Source organism: Peromyscus maniculatus, chromosome X (assembly GCF_049852395.1).
Source record: "Peromyscus maniculatus bairdii isolate BWxNUB_F1_BW_parent chromosome X, HU_Pman_BW_mat_3.1, whole genome shotgun sequence".
In the NCBI taxonomy this organism is placed as follows: Eukaryota; Metazoa; Chordata; class Mammalia; order Rodentia; family Cricetidae; genus Peromyscus; species Peromyscus maniculatus.
Window position 1 is genome coordinate 133,359,065 of NC_134875.1, and position 20,132 is coordinate 133,379,196.

General features: G+C 37.2%; 1 protein-coding gene across 1 annotated transcript in view; it reads right to left on the bottom strand.

Annotated features, from left to right (window-relative positions):
- The window catches only part of Sytl5 (synaptotagmin like 5), a 119,569-nt gene extending 109,123 nt beyond the window's left edge, over positions 1–10,446 (bottom strand). The window contains exon 1 of the mRNA XM_076562825.1: positions 10,387–10,446. The gene's annotated coding sequence lies outside the window, so the exon portion shown is untranslated. The remainder of the gene's footprint in view (positions 1–10,386) is intronic.
- Positions 10,447–20,132: the final 9,686 nt, after the last annotated feature.

Consider the following 20,132-nt stretch of genomic DNA (forward strand, 5'->3'; position numbering starts at 1 on the left):
TTGCCTTGGAGGATGTGGGGATGGGGAGTGGATTGGAGGGAGGGCTGGGGGTTGGGAAGAGGGAGGACAGGGGTAATCTGTGGTTGGTATGTAAAATGAATATAAAGTCTCTTAATAATAATAAAAAAGAATTAAGAAATTAATTTTAGAGGCTGGAGAAAGTTTGCATAGTTTAGGACAATGGGTTCTCTTCCAGAGGATGGGTTCAATTCCAGCATTTGCATGATGGCTCACAACTGTTTGTAATTCTAGTGCCAATGGATCTGATGCTCACTTCTGGCTTCTCTTGGCACTGCATGCCTGTGATGCACAGACAGACAAACATGCAGGCAAAAATATCATACATATAAAATAAAATAAGTAAAACTTTACAAAATGAATTGCAATATGTTTTTCATACACGTATAATAGAATAACCAAAAGTAAAACACGAACGATCATACAAATCAAATTATGATTAAAATGAGAGCTTGACAGATGAAGAAACAAGCAAACACAGCTGAACAATTTAATTGTGGCCATGGCAGGAAGAGGGGCAGAGGAAGTAGAGAGATGGCAAAAGAAGACAGAGACTGAGAGTGAAGAAATAAATAGCTACAAAGAAGCAAAGAACAGAAAGGGCAGGACCCGGTCACTGGAAGAGTTCCAAAGATCTGTCAAGTCATAGTCCATCATTAACAGAAGTCAAGGCAGGAGCTCAGACAGGAACCTGGAGGCAGGAACTGAAGCAGAGGCCATGAAGGAGAACAGCTTGTTCTCCAGGCTCTGCCTGCTTGTGGGTTAGTGAAAGCAGTCAAAATCTTGCATTCTGGTCAGAAGTGCTTGACTGAGACCTGCATTCAACCTTCCTAGCCATTGAAGACTTTACCTGTATTGCCACAAACAGTTTTTACTTAGCTTGCCATTTTGATTTAGCACTGCCCTCCCAGGTGAACAGCAGTGTCTCTTAAAGAAGCTGTGCCCTTTTTCTTTTCTTCCCTCCCCTTTTTTTCCAGCTTTATCAGGACCTACATGGAAATTTGGCCCATGTTGAGAGCCAAACATTGCTTATAAAAAATTTCCTATTTCCTGGAGGATCTGACATCAGATTACATCTCTGTGTTGAAGAAATTAACATGCTTACTCCTATATAATAGGAAGTTAGTGGATAATAACATTTACCTGGGTAAACCAAAACAAATGTCTAATGTAAAATTCCTCCAGGGATCCCTTTTATAATTTTTTTTCTATGAAATGATGAGATTCCACAGACATCAAATGTAAAGCCAAATAGAAATTACTCAAAATATCCAAGGTTTTGAAAGTCACATGTCCTATGCTCTATGATGTATTATATTTTATACTGAAATGTATTTTTACCACTCAATGATTTTATTGCATTAAGTCTTTTTTCCTTGTAGCTCACGGCAAAGATAATCCTTGTATGGCACTTATATAAAAGAGTCAATTCCTGTTCTAAGGTGTTGCTTTATATGCTCTAACTGATTCAATCTTCATATGACCTCTTTGAGTTAGATAGTTTTATTATTTCTAAATTAAAAATAAGGGAAACAAAATAGAGAAGCATTCAGTAATTTGCCCATGGCCACACAGTTTGTAAGCGGTGAAGCTAGAATTCAAATTATGATTAACTGCCTCTAATGATGCTGCTCCTTTATTGTTATTGACGTTCCATGATTTTGGCACATTCTGAAACAACATGTTTAGTTCATCTCAGCTCCATCACTGTCAAACCTGGGGCCAGCTTCTTTGCCTTCTTCTTGTGTACACTGACCAAGTTATAAAGTTATCTGCTGCAGTGAACTTTAAGCTTTGTGATATTATTGTTTTTCTTTGCTTGACAGATATGGTATCCTTATTCTTGGCCTTTAGCCAAAAATATCCACAATTTCCTCAATTTGGAAGGATCATAATGACAAGGCATTAAAAAAAGTATAGACTGGCAGTGCCATAAAGACATTTACCTAGTCACTGTGTACTCAATCAATCACCCTACCGTATTATACAATTATATGTGTGTGTGTATCATAGTAGATATCATGTTCACATAGATTTGTTTGTGTATACATATATGTGATAGTTACATATATTCCATTTTCCCTAGTTAATCTTGTACCAGTGCTCAAAATTATTGCTGTGGAAAATACACATCTGTACCAAAGAAATAGGCAGAGATGAATTGCTATACATAGAGACACAGTTGAAAAATGAAACATGAACCATAGAAGTGTATATTCATTCACTCCTTTTATACTTGGAAAAGTGAAATCACCTGCTTTGTGTGCTATTTAGTGATGGTTTGAAGCGTCCATTACTGAGTGTGTGTGTTTGCATGTGTATGTGTTTATATGTGTTATATGTTATATGTATATATACATATATGTGTGTATATATATGATATTTAGAATTTTTTACATCCTGTTACTATTTACATTTTCCTTTGACGGTGTTTGAAAAGTTAAAACAAAAAAGCTAATTTGTTCTACTACAGATAATTTAGGAAATATCACTATAAGGTAGTCTTCAATATATTTGTTTTAAATATATTTAAAGTTCTGCATTTTTCTACCAATATCAACTTTTGGATATCTGACTATTTGAAATTTTTCTTAGTATAGAGAGGACAGAGGATATAAAATTTTCTCTGACTAAGGAAAGAAAGTAAAGCTGTAGACTTCAGGCTAGAGATTAATGAAATTGTGGAAGGCCTGGTGCTCCTTGGTTTCTGTGAGCACAGAGGGATTAGGGAGCTAAGATGAAGGAGGAAGAAAAGTTGAGGGATTGAGGGAAAGGGAGTGCTGAAGGGGCCAATAGACCTAAGAAATTTTGAATAATGGGGGTCCTAGACAATGCAAGAGCCCTTCACAAAAGGTCACTGACAGGAAGCAAACCAGTGAGATGCTAGAGCCAGATTCACAACAGCTTTGCAGATTCCAGCTAAGAACAAAAGAGGAAGATTGAAATTAGGGAAGCAGAAAAATAGATGCCAGGAAGAATCCATCACAAGTTACTTAAGTTGACCAATGGGACCCCAAAACTCTGGATCAAAGCTAGGTCTCAAATGTGTGAGATATAGGATCTCAAGTGCATGACTGAACTTCTATATGCTTTGGTACCACAGAAACTATTTGACTAGTGATGGAGAAATGGAAAAATCGCAGAAATGTGAGCAGTTTCTATTATTAGTAGCAATATTGGGCCTACCTTTCATGTTTGCAGACCTTGGTTAATATTTTCTTCTAATAAAATGAAAGGTTTCTACTTTATTTCATCCCATTTGCTTCGGAACATATTCTGTGAGACTGAGAACTAATAGTTACATCCTATGGTGTTTAAGTTTAGAGCCAGGCATAGGACTTTTACTCACAAGAACAATGATAGACAGGATAGACAAGAATTTACTTGAAAGATAATCAGTAGCCATGTGAATTTTTGTGTTGAACTGATTTGGACATGTGCGTGCACTCACACACAAACACACAGAGAAAGAGAGAGATGGAGGGAAGGATGTTGTGGGATGTCTTTCTGTATGCTGTGAATATGTGTGGCTCCCATTGGGTAATAAATAAAGCTGTTTTGGCCTTTATTTATTAGGGCAAAGTCAGGAGAGACACCAGCTGCTCCCCAAGGAGCAACAAGATGCCAGCAGACCAGTAATGCCATGGCCACGTGGCAACCTATAGATTGATGGAAATGGGCTGAGTTGAGTTGTAAGAACTAGCTAGTGAGAAGTCTGAGGACATAGCCCATACAGTTTGGAATTAATATAAGCCTCTGAGTGATTATTTTACAAGTGGCTGCAGGACCGCAGGGCCAGGTGGGACCAGAGAAATTTCTGGCTACAGAAGGATGGAGGGAAAGAAAGGAAGGAGAGGAGAGAAGAGAGACAGACAAAGAGAGAAAGATGAGAAATAAAATGTAAAAATGAAGGAGAAAACAGAACATTCATTTTTTATGTAGTTAAGATAAACAGTAATTTCCCAGTTACAAGGAATTCAGTAAAGTGGGTCTTCATTACAAAATGAGTTTTCAGTATACATTTAGCCCTATTCAGAATATGGACTGTAATAGTTGCCTGTTTATACTTACAATTTTTGTGTGTGTTGCTATGAATCAAATTCAGGGCCTTGAGCATGCTAATTGAAGGCCCTACTACCAAGCAACATCTTCAACTCTCATAAACATCTTTATATATACCCTTATTTGCTGAAAATTAGAAGAAAAAAAGACAGCCTGTTTGGACTAGATTTTTATTGCTTTGTTTGAAACTATTTAATAAAATTAACTTACATTGTAAATCATACAGCAGTTTTACCAAAACTTCATACTAGGAGACAAAAACTATCAGTGTCTATATGTACAGCTCATGGAAATATATATTAAGGGATTTAACTAGACTATTTGAATTAGAAATTTCAACAAGCTATTTGAATTAGAAAAATGTGTTGGTTATGACCATCTGTTTACCAAGTGGGCTGTTATTGAACTTCAATTTTATGATCCATATAAATGTATGTTTATATTTAAAGTCTATTTTTGAATCCTAGAATATCATGATATGGTAGCTTTCTCCAAGCTTGATTTCTCCCAAACATTCACTCCACCTGTTACTCCAACAGAGCTATAACTTCTGGAAAAGTCTATCACTCTTATTCTTTGAAAACATGGGCAATATTAAATACTTTCAAGAATCATATTGTGTGGTTTTTAGAATTTTAACTGCTTTAGAATGATGTTGATTTTAGAGTTGCTTTCATGTTAATTTTCCTAGTTCCTTCCAAGTCCTGATACTATCTTGGAAACATTTTCTGACTGCACACCACTAAATAAAAATGCTAGTGAAGTCTATTTACATGAACCACCAACTCTTAAATGAATTGGCTATGTTCTTGATGTAGGAACACAGTGTTTCCTGACATTCTGTTCGAATGAGTAAATTGAATTAGCCTGGATAAGTCAACTGTTACAAGGACTGGAAACTGCTAAATTAAACTTTAACAAGAGTGACAAATAGGACTATGTTGAGTTCAAAATGAATAAGGTCATGAAGGCTTCAGTCAGTGAAGGTAAGTGTAGCTTTAATACTTTTAGTCAATGAAGAGGAAAATGAAGTAAAAACCTATTTATTTTGTATTTAATAAAGATTACAGAGAAAAATTAAACACTCAGGTTTGAGAGAACATTTAAATGAACAAGAAGTAATTAAAAGAATACAATGTGCCTATAAACATGTAGAGTCTTGTGAATTTAAGAAGAGATTTAAAATTGTTTAAAATACTGAAGTCAAATAAGAAGCAGGAACAAAATGGCATTGTAAAAAAAATATGAACTTGTTGGTTTCTGATTTGAAAGTGTCTCACTATGTAGCTCAGGCTGGCCTTGAACTTGTGGTCCCATTGCTCCTAAGTGCTGAGACTCCACATGCAAAACTACCATGTTTACACCATGAACTTTACAATGTTAGTAAGGGAAAAAATGGAAACTAACATAGACTCCTGAAAATATCTTCATGGCTGGTAACATTAAGCACAGGGGAAAAAAGTATCTTTCTATACCCATGTAGGAAACTGAAAGCATCAGTACTGGAAATATTTAATTCTAAAACATAGTCATACGAGAAAAACTCAGACTCTTTCTGTCAATATTGGAATATTTAATGCTAATATTTAATATTTAAGTTCATATATCTATAACCCTAGTACTCAGGATGCTGAGGCATGAGAATTTCAAGTTCAAGGCTTTTCTAAACGACATAGCAAGACCCTGTCTCAAAAAATATTTAAATACTTTTTATCTATTATGAAAAGAATACTAGACACACGGAATGTCAAAGCTGGACATGGTGGCTCACCTGTAATCCCAGTGCTCAGGTAGATCCCCGTGAGTTCAAGGCCAGCTTGGTCTATATAGTGAGTTCCAGGCCATACAAAGCAACACAGTAAGACCCTACCTCAAACAAACAAAAACCAAAAAAAGAACCCTACAGATAAAGAAAAACTGGAACTATAGCATGTGATAGCAATCCAGTATTCCAGGTTCTGGAGCACAAAGGCCCTGAGATAACAGTACTCCAGAGCTGAGAATATAAGATCTGCTGGGCTACCTAGATTTGAAGCCTGGTCAAGTTACCCATTATTAATAGTACATAACCCTGATGATCTTCAGATGATCCTTATGTAAATGGCATGATGATCCCTGTGCTATGGTGTTCTTATGAGAATTAAATGAGTTTTTCAATTTTAAGCAATTAAAAAGCAATGTCTGGAATATTCTAAGCATCATTTTTTTTCTTTCAATGTGGAAAGCGAAGCAAACAATCTCATCTGAGGTAACTAATATGTGCTACTAAGAAAACCTACTAAGAAAACACCTTGAGTGATGTAGACATTGAGGTTAACAGTCTTCCTAAGATCCCTTCACTCTGAAATACTCAACATCCATGCTAGGTAAAGGGGTTTCCAGAACAGAAAGAAGAGCTGTGCCTGCTTTCTTAACATTTGGATATTGAGTACTGACACTTTCACTCCACAACAAACTGATACATTTCATGACCCTAAAGAGTACATTGTGTCTTCCAGCTCCAGCAGGCTGCCTTTCTGATGACACATTGCTCATTTCTGCTCCAATTTTGATGTGAGGGACTGTGGTAGGTATAGGTATTCACTCTGGGCTTCTGTATTTTCATTCTGGATGTACCCAACTCTCACCTAGTGGTTCAATCCTAGTAAATTGCTCTCACCTTATACCTCACTGTCATCCAGCACCTCTTCCATAATTTTAGAAGGTTTACTTTTATTAACTAGTCATTGTTTTTAAGTAATTTACATTGACTACCACTTTTTATTCTACAACATTCCTGTGAGTGTACTCATTTTGCAGGTGAGGACACTCGATTTTACACAGCTGATATGTAGCACACCTGAGGTGCAAACTCACATTTACCAGGCAGTTTTTCATCCCAGATATACTATATTCCCTCACATAGATAAGAATCGAGGCCCTAGACTCTAGTTCTGAGTTATTCTAATAAATAAAACTCTTACTGTAATATTTATATAATGCTTGACACTTCAAGATGATTTTAACAGAACGTAAAAGAACTTCCCTGATCTTTGTCCTTGTGATCTTTGTGTAAGAATGGATGAGTATGAGAAAAACAAGGCTAACAGTATAGTGGAGGCAGTGAATGGTAGACTTGTATCTTCACCCCAGGTCTTTGGCTGTGTTCTTTCTACCAACTCCATTATTCTATTTCCAGGGCTCAGAAAAAGAAGATATCTAGGAGTTATAGACATTTGATGTATGTATGGTCTAGGTAGGATTTTGAATTTGAGAAAGTTCTTAGACTTAGGGAAGAAAAAAATATAAAATAAAGAATAAAAGAAAAATAACAGAAAGGAAACATGAGAAAGGATAACCACTGGATGGAAGAAATAAAAATAAAAAGACTTGGGTACAAAGAACATCAGGAGAAAGTTTGTCTCTAAGGTTTCAAATATGAAAAAACCTACCATCAATGTCATTATCAAGAACACACATGAAAAGGAAAGTGTTTGACACAAAGACAGCGACGTTGGCTAAACGGTTATGAACATCAGGTGAAATTGCACATGTAACTGGAAAAATATATAGCTGATGGAAAGATAATGTCTGAAGATAAGCAACCACTTTGAGGTGACACTCAAAACTGTGGGGTGCAGCACTTAGGGGGCAGAGACAAGAAGATCAGGAGTTCAAGGCTATTCTTTGCTACATATCAAGTTCAAGTCTAGCCTGGCTTCCCTGTTGTTCACGTTGATGACAAATCATAGGCAAAGGAAAGAAATGGTTCAAAGCTAAATGTTAAACTAATAGTAAAAGACAAGACGATAAGGAGACAAGGGAAAGTGATAGAAAAAAAGATGAATAACCAGTGTGTAGAAATGGACAAGGAAGGAGATATTTCAAGAAATAAGAACCAATCTCAAATGCTGTGTACAGCAAAGGAGACAAATGTAATGAAGAATTGGAAAAGTATTCTTTACTATTCTTACCATGATTTTATTAATTACTTGGGTAAATTTACAACTCCTAACTAGACTGGAAGAACACAAAGGCAAACCTATATGTTCTCCACTGTAACTGTAGTGCCCAGCAGTTCTAATGCAGAGTGGTCCCTAAATAAATGTTCAAATCAGAATTAAACAAAACTACAATTGGACACACAGCAGCATGATATGGTACCTGGCTGTACAGTGTTCATAAAATGACCAAGATAGATGTGACATCATCAGGGAATTTAAACGGAAGTACAATATTAAGAGAGAAAGGAAGGTGACAGGAAGGACATCTTGCATGAATTATCTATTAGAGTTTTTTTCTGAAAAACAAGAGTAATATATAATAATAATATATCTTACTTTGGTATTTGGTCTCACTAAGTTATCCAATATAGCCTTGTACTCACTCTGTAGCGTAGGTAGGCCTTAAGTTTGAAACCTTTATGCTTCTGCCTTTCAACTGTCTGGTGTTATGGGTCTGTGCCATCAGGCATGGCTGCATTCTGTTTCTCTAATAACTCTATCCTCTATCAGATTTTCTTCTGGAACTTATGATGGCCACTAGCATTGCTCAGCCTGCAATGGGGTCTGCCATGGTTTACCGATGTCTTTAAAGAAGAATTAGAGGCCCATGATGGAACACACAGAAAAAAAAGCATAATCAGAAGATATGAAGAAACAGATCAAAAGAAACAAAACAACCCACAGAAAGAGATTGCATGGGAATGGAACCAGACTAGAGAGTTCTAGGAAGTCAACTAAAATGCATGAATTTGTCTGGGAAGGAGGTGGTAAGAGAGGAACAGAGGGTACACACATGTGACATATGGATGTACAAAAGATGGCTACAAGCAAATCTGAAATAGAAAATACTAAAGATGATTAACCATGTGTTTATGCATGTTGGCAAAACAGTCATAGCATATGGCGTGTGATAAAGTTAGGCAAATAAACTGCTCATTTCCCATATTTTAAAGCATTTCCCTCCCTTCTCTTTACATACTAAATAACTGTAAGGTAGTAGTTACAACAAAAATACTAAATGTGCTCCAAGACATGAAGTAGCGGAAAACAAAACCAATCAGAAAACTTCATGAAATGTGAATAAACTGAAGGACAATACTGCTAACCCACAGAGAGGCTAGCAGAGAATTTCAGGAGCCTGTAAATACATGGACAAAAATGAATTTCAGCAACTGAAATGCCAGTAAGATTATTTCTCATGTTTTCTCATCTTTTTGATACTAGTTGCTCATATAGAAATATAGAGATGTGTTGATATGTGTGTTTATCTACTGATATAGGATTATACAGTACTTATGAGTTCTATAGTAGCTGAGGGTTTCACTAGAGCAGTAGAATGACTTCATTTATATAAGTCATAGTGTATGAACTGTAACTGTCATTCATGGAAGCTGCTGTCTAGTCAGCTCATGAATAAAGTTCAAAATGAAAATCTACAATTCCTTCTTTTAGATTATCTTATAGTACTTTATATACATTTCCACATATAAGGAACATTTTACACTCATCATTTTTGAGTGTTTTAAATATAAACTCCTGGTGTCTCTAAATATACAGTTTCACACGTTATATTGCAAGAATATTTTCAGCAGTTCATGGTAGGTCCTTTAACTCTATAATCTCATCATTCAGTTTCATAGGCAGGAGGTTTGCCACAAGTTTAGGCTACTTTGGGCTGCATAGTGAGACCCTATTACGTGTATTTCATTTAAATAAGGAATGTAGCAATCCTAATTAAAACACTCTATATCAAAGAGAATTATCATGAGTTTGAGGCCAGGCTGGGCTACATAGTGAGAGTTCCAGAGGGGGCTCCAAGTGAGAGACCCTGTGTCAAACAACCAAACAAATCATATACAATAGAAAAGAGAATGGAGCTGAGTGTAAATATAATTTAATAAACTCTAATTACAATATCTGAGAGCTCAAATAAATGAAAGAATTTCATAGCAAAAGGACCATGAAAATTTTTTGGCAAAATGACCAGTACTTTTGCTAAGAACTTGATTTATTTTTGTCACTGGGATACATACCTACTTGGTTTTAGAGATGGTTGGCTTTTTAGTAGATGCTACCACAAGATTTCACTTGGAACACTAAATTCAGAAAATTCATTTTCCATCAAAGCTACCAAACTCGCAGCAATCTAACAACCCCTTTCTCCATTTTTTTTTTACTTTATAGTGAGACCCTGTATCAAGTGCTAGAAAAAAATCATTTTCTCCCTATTTTTCCCATTTTTTGCCCACCTCAAATAATTACAAAATAAAAAATTCAAGAAAGCAAATATCATCCCATAGGTCCCTAAGGACATCATTCTTACCTGAGTCAGGTTAGAGGGCTTTTGTAGGCTCACTTTTCTTACAGACACACAAACTGTACTGGACTACTTGACCCTCAGGAAGTGCTAAGAGCAGGAACTTGAAAAACCAGCCTCCCTTGTTCCCACAATATGTTTGCACATTGAACACACCCAGTGACACACGGTAATGTTTATCTGTGGTAGACAGCTATTTCAGGAAGCATGCAATGTCTATAGAGCTGAGCAAGGATAAGGACCGGGAAGGGAGTCAATTTCATCTTGTAAACACTTAAGAAGATCTTGACATGACATCCTTTTTATACCAATGTTTTGAACGTGATTCATTCTTTTAATATTCTTTTCTACCCATGAAAAACAATATCCATACAGACTCTGAGGGCGGGGAAAGGAATAATAATGTGTCAGGCACTATTTGAAGTGCTTTACATGTATCATCTCCTATATTTCCTCCAAATTATTAAGCCTATGGTAATGTTATTACACACATATTAGAAATAAAAAAGTAGTTTTTCTCAGCTACCCAATTAGTAATTCATGGGACCAGAAGCTAAGTCTCACAGTCCATTACTTAACCATGACACTACATTGAACAATGAGGAAGATTTTCTTAGAACTAGTACTGTGGTACTGGGCATCTGGTAAGCACTGTTAAAACACTGTTAAAAATCAACTAGAAGCATCCATGAGAAGTTCTTTAAGCTTACATTGTAAATGCTTCTTTTGACATTAATGTTCCTGTAACTGAGCAATGACATTGAGAACAGGGCAAATTGACTCTTGAATTAGCAGACTCTCTAAATGGACTCTTTCTTGCTGCCCTGGCTGCCCTGAGCAAAAGAACTCTGTCAATTAGCCAGCAGGATTCCTCTTATCTGACTACCAAAATACCTAGAGCACTCCACAGACACCTTGAGGAAACTACAGGACAATTGCAGTACACTATCCCAGTGCTTGAAAGGGTGGCCTCAGCCAGGGCAGCTGTAAACAGTTTGTACCACATTTTCTTAGATCACAAACGGCAATGAGCACATTGTCTCCCATCGCATTACTCCATTTTGTTCCCTTCTTTCTCCCACCTTGCTTTAGACCTCCCATGAACTCATCTTCCATATATATATATATATATATATATATATATATATATACATATATATGTATGTATGTATATATGATTTAGATTCCATATGTAAGCAAAAATGCAACACACATATTTTGTTTTGTTCATTGAGATAGACCCACATTGTAGTCTGTGGGAGCCCGTTTTCAGGTTCCTCATGGCTTTACTCAGCAGGTCCTCATAGAGAGGATGATTAGGGTCACAGGCCTGAGTGCAGGTGTCTGAGATGGTCTGCACAGGGCTGTGCTGGGGGGAGGAGGTCTTTTGCTCCACCCCTTGGCATCTCTATAAATACCCTGGGGCAGAGACAGTCAGGGCCTGTTAGAAAAGGTTCCAGGCCCTCTCGAGGTTATCTTTTATTTTCTATCCATTTATCTCCGCAATATAAATCCTTCTATCTAATATTTCCTGCTGCTCACACTCAAGAAAACTCTGGGTAACTGTGGGGTTGGTGGGTAAACATCCCACAGTAGTCCAGGCTGATCTTGAACTCATGGCAATCTTCTTACTTCACCTCCCAACTGCCGGGATTCTAAGTGTGAGCCACCAGTGTTTTGGTTGTTTTCCACAACTTGGAGTCACCTAAGGAACTGTCTAGATCAGGTTGGCCTATGGTCATGTCTATGAATGAATATCTTGATTGTCAATTGATGTGAAAGATTCAAGTCTTTGTGGGCAGTTCCATTATCTCGTCAAGGGGTCTTGAACTATATAAGACAGGAAAAAGGTAGGTTAGAGCTTGAATTAAGCAGTCTTTCTGCTTTGACTGTGAATGTCATATGACTCACTGCTTGAGTCTCATCATTCAGTCAAGTGAGGCTTTGGCCAGCTGTGTTCTAAGGCAATTTTTTTCTTCAATTGTGCTTGTGTTAAACTTAAATGCAAGTTATCTGCTATCAAGTACAATGTAAAAGCACTGAAATTATGGTGTTAGGGCCTGATATGGCTCAGGGTAAAGGAACTTGCCACCAAGCCTGACAATCTGAGTTCTAGTACCAGGAACCACACAGTGAAAAGGAAGAACCTACTCGCACAAGTGTTCGCCTGAATTCCAAACACATGCTACAACACACACACACACACACACACACACACACACACACACACACGTAATAAAAATTTAGAATAGCCAATATTTTAAGAAAGTAGGGGTTTGTCTGATTTAAAAAAGAAAGAAAGAAAGAAAAAGTAGAGTCATTGCTCTCAAGAAATTCTAATATATAAGTAGAAAATACTACTGGGTATCAACACCTCAAAATCATACTATGTGGCTTAGAGCTCTGTTTTTAGGCCCATGGTTCAACTGTTTTTGGGCAGAAGATTCTCCCTAAGGCTTATTACTCTGGGTAGAGCTCACTAGTACTGGTGAGTATTCTTGTCTCTATTCTTTTGATTCTCATTTAAAGTGTTATTTATAACTTCTAGTTGCTTCATGAGTTAAAAAAAAATGTAGTTCAACATATGTTGCCAGATGTGGTGCCACAAGCCTATAATCCTAACACTTATAGGTAGGGGGTTCATGAGTTCCAGATCAGCCTAGGCAGTATAAAAAGATCTGTCTGTAGTGATTTGAATCACAATGATCCCCATAGCTTCCTATGTTTGAATACTTGGTCTCTAGTTGGTGGAGCTCTTGGGGAAGGATTAGGATGCATGGCCTTGTTGGAGAATATGTGGCTCTGTGTGGAGGTGGGCTTTGAGCCTTCAAAAGACTAGAGCCATTTCTCTCTCCCTTTCCCTGTCCCTCCCCACTGCTCTCTGGCTCCCACTTGCAGATCAAGATGTAAACGTCCAGTTGTTCCTGCCACCATACCTTTGCTCCACCACGATGGACTCTAACCACCTTGAAATCATAAGCCCAGTTAAATGCTTCCTTTTATAAGTTGCCTTGGTCATGGTATTTTGTCACAGCAATAGAATAGATGTTGTCTCAAAGACCACATTTTAAAAACATGTTCATTTCATATATGTATGACTGTCATGCTTTAACCCTGTTTTTAAAAGTTATCTTTTTATAAATTTAGAGGACAAATCAAATTCTCAGTACATTCACCTGTCAGGGCCAGACAAATTTCAGAGTATACTTCATGCATGGTTTAAGCTCACACAGACTTTTCTTAACTCACTGAGAGGATCCAAATCACCCTTAGAACATCGCCAATTCTAACTTCCTAGTCATTTTGCTGAGCTACTAACTTAGTGGCTGCATGATTTCAGATACTTAGGGACCATCAATTACTCCATAATATTGGCAGTACTAGATGAAAATTGGGGTTTTGGTGTCTGATGATTTTAAGAGCTTTGTAAGTGGATTTCTGATTGGTGAGACATTATCCATCGACAGCCATATGATCCCAAATGAACCCTACCCTTTTATATCTTAGAAGCTAAGCAGGGTAAGATCTGGATAGTACTTGGATGAGATGGAAACCTAATCCCTGTTATGAGAGAGGTAATAGATAATCTGGTTTGCCACTTTTTGTTTGTATGATTTTTAGATCAAATAAAGAATCACAGCCATTGGGAGAATGTACTATTTTGCTTTGTTTTAAGTATCTTTACTAATATTTACTATTGTAGCAGGAATCTCAAAGAGTCTTATTAATAAAATCAAACCTGGAGCCAGGTATTGGGGTGAACACTGTATGATCAGAGAAACAGAACAAGCCACAGCTACCTCACCTCGCCAGTTCCTCAGCTGATCCTGTTTCCTCAAACTGGAAGCCTCTGAGTCCTCATCTGAATGGATCTCAACTGAACTGCTGCTCAAAAGCCTAAAAGCTTAACCAGCCAAATCCTTCTAGTTTCTGGTCTTCAAGTCTTATATATCTTTCTGTTTTTGCCATCACTCCCCGGGGTTAAAGGCTCACTTCTTGGGATTAAAGGCGTGTGTCACCATGCCTGGCTGTTTCCAGTGTGGCCTTGAACTCACAGAGATCCAGAGGGATTTCTACCTCTGGAATGCTAGGATTAAAGGTGTGAGTGCCACCATTTTCTAACCTTTGTATCTAGTGGCTGTTCTGTCTTTGACCCCAGATAAGTTTATTAGGGTGCACAATATTTTGGGGAACACAATACCACCACATACTATGTAGGTGGTTAATCTTGATTATGAGTGAAACTGCAGAAGTAGGGGGTACTATTTCTCTTGACCTGCATTTCTTCTTCTGTGTCTGTAATTCAGAAATGCCTTCCCTTCCAATTACATGAATGTATCATTTGTCCTACTTCTGAATGATACTAATATATCAGTCCATAAAATCTCTGAGTTGAAAGGAATTCTTTTCTGAGTGATATATCTAATATAATCACTTTATGAATTGAAATTCACATAAAATTACAAAAATCTTTGTCAAACAAGACTTGCTTCATATTTTCTTTTGGAGTGATTGGTTCTGCTTGTCAATTTGAGTGGGCTAAGGGACCACCTGGCAGTTGACAAAATATTAACCCCACCTGTGCCTGGGAGATTGCTTCTGGAAGAGATCAGCATTTGAATCTGCAGGCTGAGTCAAAAGCACCCTAACTGGTAGACATCATCTAACTCACTGAGGGCCTCAAAAGCACAAAATGGCAGGGAGAGGTAAACTTATTTTTTCTGAAATGAGACACTCCCTTTTTCCTCCTTAGCCATCAGCATTCCTAAATTTGAGGTTTAGAGACACAGGCTAGAGATAGCTAGATTCTGACACCCCCTCCCTCTTGCCCCTTTCCAGACCCAATTACATGGCCAGGTTTCCTGAGTATCAAGCTTACAGATTGAGGGGCTTTTTGGTCCCTACATTTGAGATAACAAATTTAAATAGCAAATCTATTTCTGAGATATCAGGCCTGCAAGCCAGTCCTTGCACAGAAGGGATGGTTCTGTACTGAAGGCAAATGGCTTTTTATTCTAGAATAGGAAAAATGGTCATACAAAACAAAATTAAATTGCTACAGAAAACTTCAGAAAGTTTATATAAACATAATTTGAAAGAGGAAACAAATTTGTTTTAAGTATTTTCAAGGCTGACTCAGAGTTCATGATTTAATGCATAAGATTTTCAAAAAGGGGTTTAGAATCACATTTTTATACTGGATGCTGAACTCAACTGGAGAGTTGGACTTGCTCTGTAAAACAGACTAAGATTTGTTACAGCTTGAGTCTGGTTTAATAAAATACGCTAAAGGACCACTCTTCAGATGTATCAATTTTCTGTGTTGGTAAACACATTAGCAAACACTTGGTGGCTTATAAAACATGCATATTTATATGCATATAGCTCTGAATGTCAAAATGTACAAACTCACTTTTTTTTCAAACTCACTTTCTTTTATTCTTAGTAATGTACTCCCAAGAAGTTATCTACATTCATTATTTTTATCATACTCAACCCCCATTGTCCTCTTAGTCTTTTATTCTCCTAATGAATTCCTTCATCTTCCTATCTAGTCCTGTTTTAACATCTTTGATTTGACTCATTACATTTCATTCAGGTTTCTTGAATGGTTATTGACAGAAGCACAGGAAACTTAACTACTGACTAAAGCACTGAAGGAAAAAAAAAAACAAAAACCCAGCAACTGTTAACTGCCAATCATCACTGAGTAAAAAAAAAAAAAAAAAAAAAGCTGCCGCTCAACCAGTGGCTGTTAACTGCCAATAGCTCCTCCTGCTTCCGTGATGGAATGTTGATAGGCTCCATCTCATTTAGAACCTGGGTGGGTAACCACAGCTGCCAAGCAGATGTTATATACCTGAACAAAATAACTTCCAATAAATTAGTCTCACATTCTCATGCCCTGGATTGTTCCTTTTAAAGGAAAGGACTGGGCATATAATCACAGGACTTGGTTGAGCCAGGAAGACTGCCCCAAGTCTAAGGTCAGCCTGGAAAACAAAGTAAGTACAAGACTAGCTAGGGCTACATAACAAAGTCTTATCACAAACAACCAAAAATAAATATCAACAAAGAAAAGAAAAATAGTTTGTAGTGTTTATTTAACCACAAATGAACTACAATTTCACTATTTCTTGTATCACCACTTTGAGTAATAGGTAGCCAAGCTACAGTCACTTAACTTTTCCAGCTTCCATGACCTCATCATAAATGCTCCAATCCCCTGGCAATTTTATTTGTATCTTTCTTCAAGCCATCTTAAATACTTTGAAATGTATTTTATACTTAAGATTTTCTTTTTTCCAACAAACCTTTGGAAAGTTACAAATATTTCTTCTGTCACTTTGTGACAAGGAAGTCTTTACAGAAAGATTTATCTGATATACTATTAGGAGTTACATGCAAAAAAAAATTTCAGTCAAGATGGTCTCCCCAATAGTAACATTTTTCTAAATTGATATAGTTTCTAACTGTATTCTAAATACTTATGCTTATATACACAAATAAGTATAGCTTTCACACTCATCAAAGATGCGTCTTTTTGCAGAAGACAGAGGTCATTATAGAAAGCCAAAACTGGTCAAAATGCAGAGAACAAGTGAGCATGGGACTCCCAGTCCCAATTGGTATGTCTACAAAGCATCCTCTACATCTAAACCTCAGAAGAGGGTTGGGGAGGATTGTAAGAGCCAGACAGCCAGTACCCCTCCTGCTGGGAGACAGTGTCTTCTACACAAAGCATCTGTGAAATCTCAATAATATGGCTGCTTAAACAAGACCCACATAATGATAACACCAGTCAACATATCTACATGAATGGGAGAAATTTCTCAAGGTACCATTCCTGGTTAAAAAGTTACAGGTAATGAATACCTGCAAAGAGCAAGAATAGTTTTTTTTTTCTTCAGAGAAAAGGCTCCTGATAGGCTATCCTATCCCAAATGATCAGCTCTAAACACACATCTATACAAGTGGACTAAGGAGGTTTTGTAGGGATGGGAGGTGAATGAAAATTACAGAAGAGCCATGCATTCAAGTGGGGCTTGGGAGAACAGAGGAGCTGGATGGGGAAGATGGAGGGATGAAAATTATATAAGTACAGTGTACTCACATTTATGACATTCTCAAAAAATATCCTTTTTCTAAAAACAGATTTTTACTATCTCATTATGCCTTGTCTGAAACTCACTGTGTAGACTGGGTTGCCCTTAAACTCACAGAGATCCACCTACTGATGCCTCTTGAGTTCTGGGATTAAAGATGGTTTGTTACCATTTCCAGCCCAAAAAATAAATAAATAAGTAAAATTTTAATTTAACAAGAGGTCCTCAAGGCCTGTCATGGATTATATTTGTATATTAATTCATTTTATCTATAGTTTATATATAACAATCAAACATGTTTCAAAGAACACTGTTATTTTTATATAATACCTATCATTTAATGCTTAAATTAGGGCATGGGAAATATTAGTAAGTATTTTAGAAAGTATGTCACTTAATGGGAAAGAACTAAATAATGGGGAGTCCTAAATATTTTTAATTTACTAGTGTTCTGGCAGTACTTTTCTTGCTGACAATAATAAAACAATATAGTGGCATGGTTTCAGATATTAATTTAGTGATTGATTGATTGGTTTGTTTTGCTAGGGGTTGAACCTAAAGCTTAATCATGCTATAGCACTGAGCTGTATCCTCAACCCTCAGTCACTATTTTTAGATGTTTGACTATAACCTATATTAATGTGTGTCTAGTATCTTCTAGAAGTTTTAAAATAAGGAAGCATATCAAACTTATCTTTGCTATGATTAAAATATAGATGTTCAGGACCTGTTCTATGCTTACAAGAAAATCAAGTAAATCATGTTTACAAATATTTGGGTCACCACCTATTTTGCATATCATGGAAAGATTATTTGACCTTAAGTTGCATTATTCATACAAAATCCTTACTTGTGAAAAAACAGGCAAAGATAACAGAACCTTATAATACCTGTGGTTCAGTTGTTGCCAGGAAAATACTAATATTCTCTTCTTGGGAGACCTAAACTCATCTGGAGGATGCAGGTTTTTGTCTTCATGAACTGTCTCAAATCCCAGTAAAAAGAGAAGAACTCAGTTATTCAGAGAATAGGCTCTTGCAACAAGGTGGCTCATCGTGTCCTCACTTAACTACCTTTGAGGCCTTGTTAGTGGTGACAGTCTATTATCTAGAACAGCTTAACTGAGCAGTTGGACACAATAACCAAGAAAACAAATCCAAAGATCTAGCTTATAAACCCATTCCTTTTCTCCTAACTTGTCTGCCCTGTCCCAAGCACAGCACAAGTGAAAGTTCTTACAAGTGGCTACTCAGCTCCCAAATAAATCACACATGGAGAGGCTTAGTCTTACTTATGAATGCCTGGCCTTAGCTTGGCTTGTTTCTAGCCAGCTTTCCTTAACTTAAATTATCTCCATTCACCTTTGCCTCTGGGCCTTTCCCATTCTCCTATTTCTGTAAATCTTACTCTTATTCTATGGCTCGCTGTATAGCTGGGTGGATGGCCCCTGGAGTCCTCTTCCTTCTCTGGCTACCTCTTCTTTTTCCCAGATTTCTCCTTCTATTTATTCTCTTTGCCTGCCAGCCCTGCCTATCCTTTCTCCTGCCTTGATATTGGCCATTCCACTCTTTATTAGACCACCAGGTGTTTTAGACAGGCACAGTAACACAGCTTCACAGAGTTAAACAAATGCAACATAAACAAAAGTAACACACTTTAAAATAATATTCTACTACAAGAAAGTGTGGGTTTTTGGAGGTGGTGTGTCACTGGAAATGGGCTTTGATCTGGTTTTCATGGGGCAGCAACTAATCATTTTTATCTAAATATAACTATATACATTCTCAGGCAATTTGATTTCACTACAAGTCAGAAATTGAGATCTTTTTGGTCAGATAGAAATACCTATATCTTATATATCTGTGGCCAAGTGATGTTCCTTCTAAAGCATTATGCCAGTCCTAAAGATCACAGCTGATGCCTAGACTAGAATTTGACCCATCATTTTTATACCAGAAAATAAGACATAAGAACACTTCTTGTTAGAGTCCTATTTTGAAAATATTAAAGGCTCTTTCTGAAAAATAGTCTTCCCTTGGCAGTGTCCTATAGGAAGTCAGCAAGGATCAGCAGATGTGGGCTTCCAAAACATCTCTGTTCCCATATGAAGTCTTGTAATTTCTCAAGCCGTGTGTTCCTGCCCAAACCAAGCAATTGCAACAAGATCCTTCTATCGATTCTTAATTTTGTCATTGCTGTTGTTTTCTTGCTTTGTTAGTCATTGTGGTGAATGACCCCTATAGTCTCATAGATTTGAATGCTTGGTTACCAGGGAATGGCACAATTTGAAAGGATTAGAAGGTGTGGCCTTGTTGGAGGAAGTGTATCATTGATGATGAGCTTTGAGGTTTCAAAAGCCCATTCCAAGCCCAGAATCTCTCTCTTGGCCATCTGATCAGGATGTACCTCCTAGCTATGTCTCTAGCACCATTTCTGCCTGTGTGCTGCCATGCTTCCTGTCATAATGATGATGATGGACTAAACCCTGAAACTGTAAGCCAGGCCCAATTAAATGTTTTCTTTGCTAGAGTTGCCTTGGTCATGGTGTTTCTTCACAGTAACTGACTAAGACAGAAGTTGATACCAGGGAGCAGGGTACTGCTGTGACTGGCATGATCATGAAGTTTAGACTGTCCCCAAATGTGC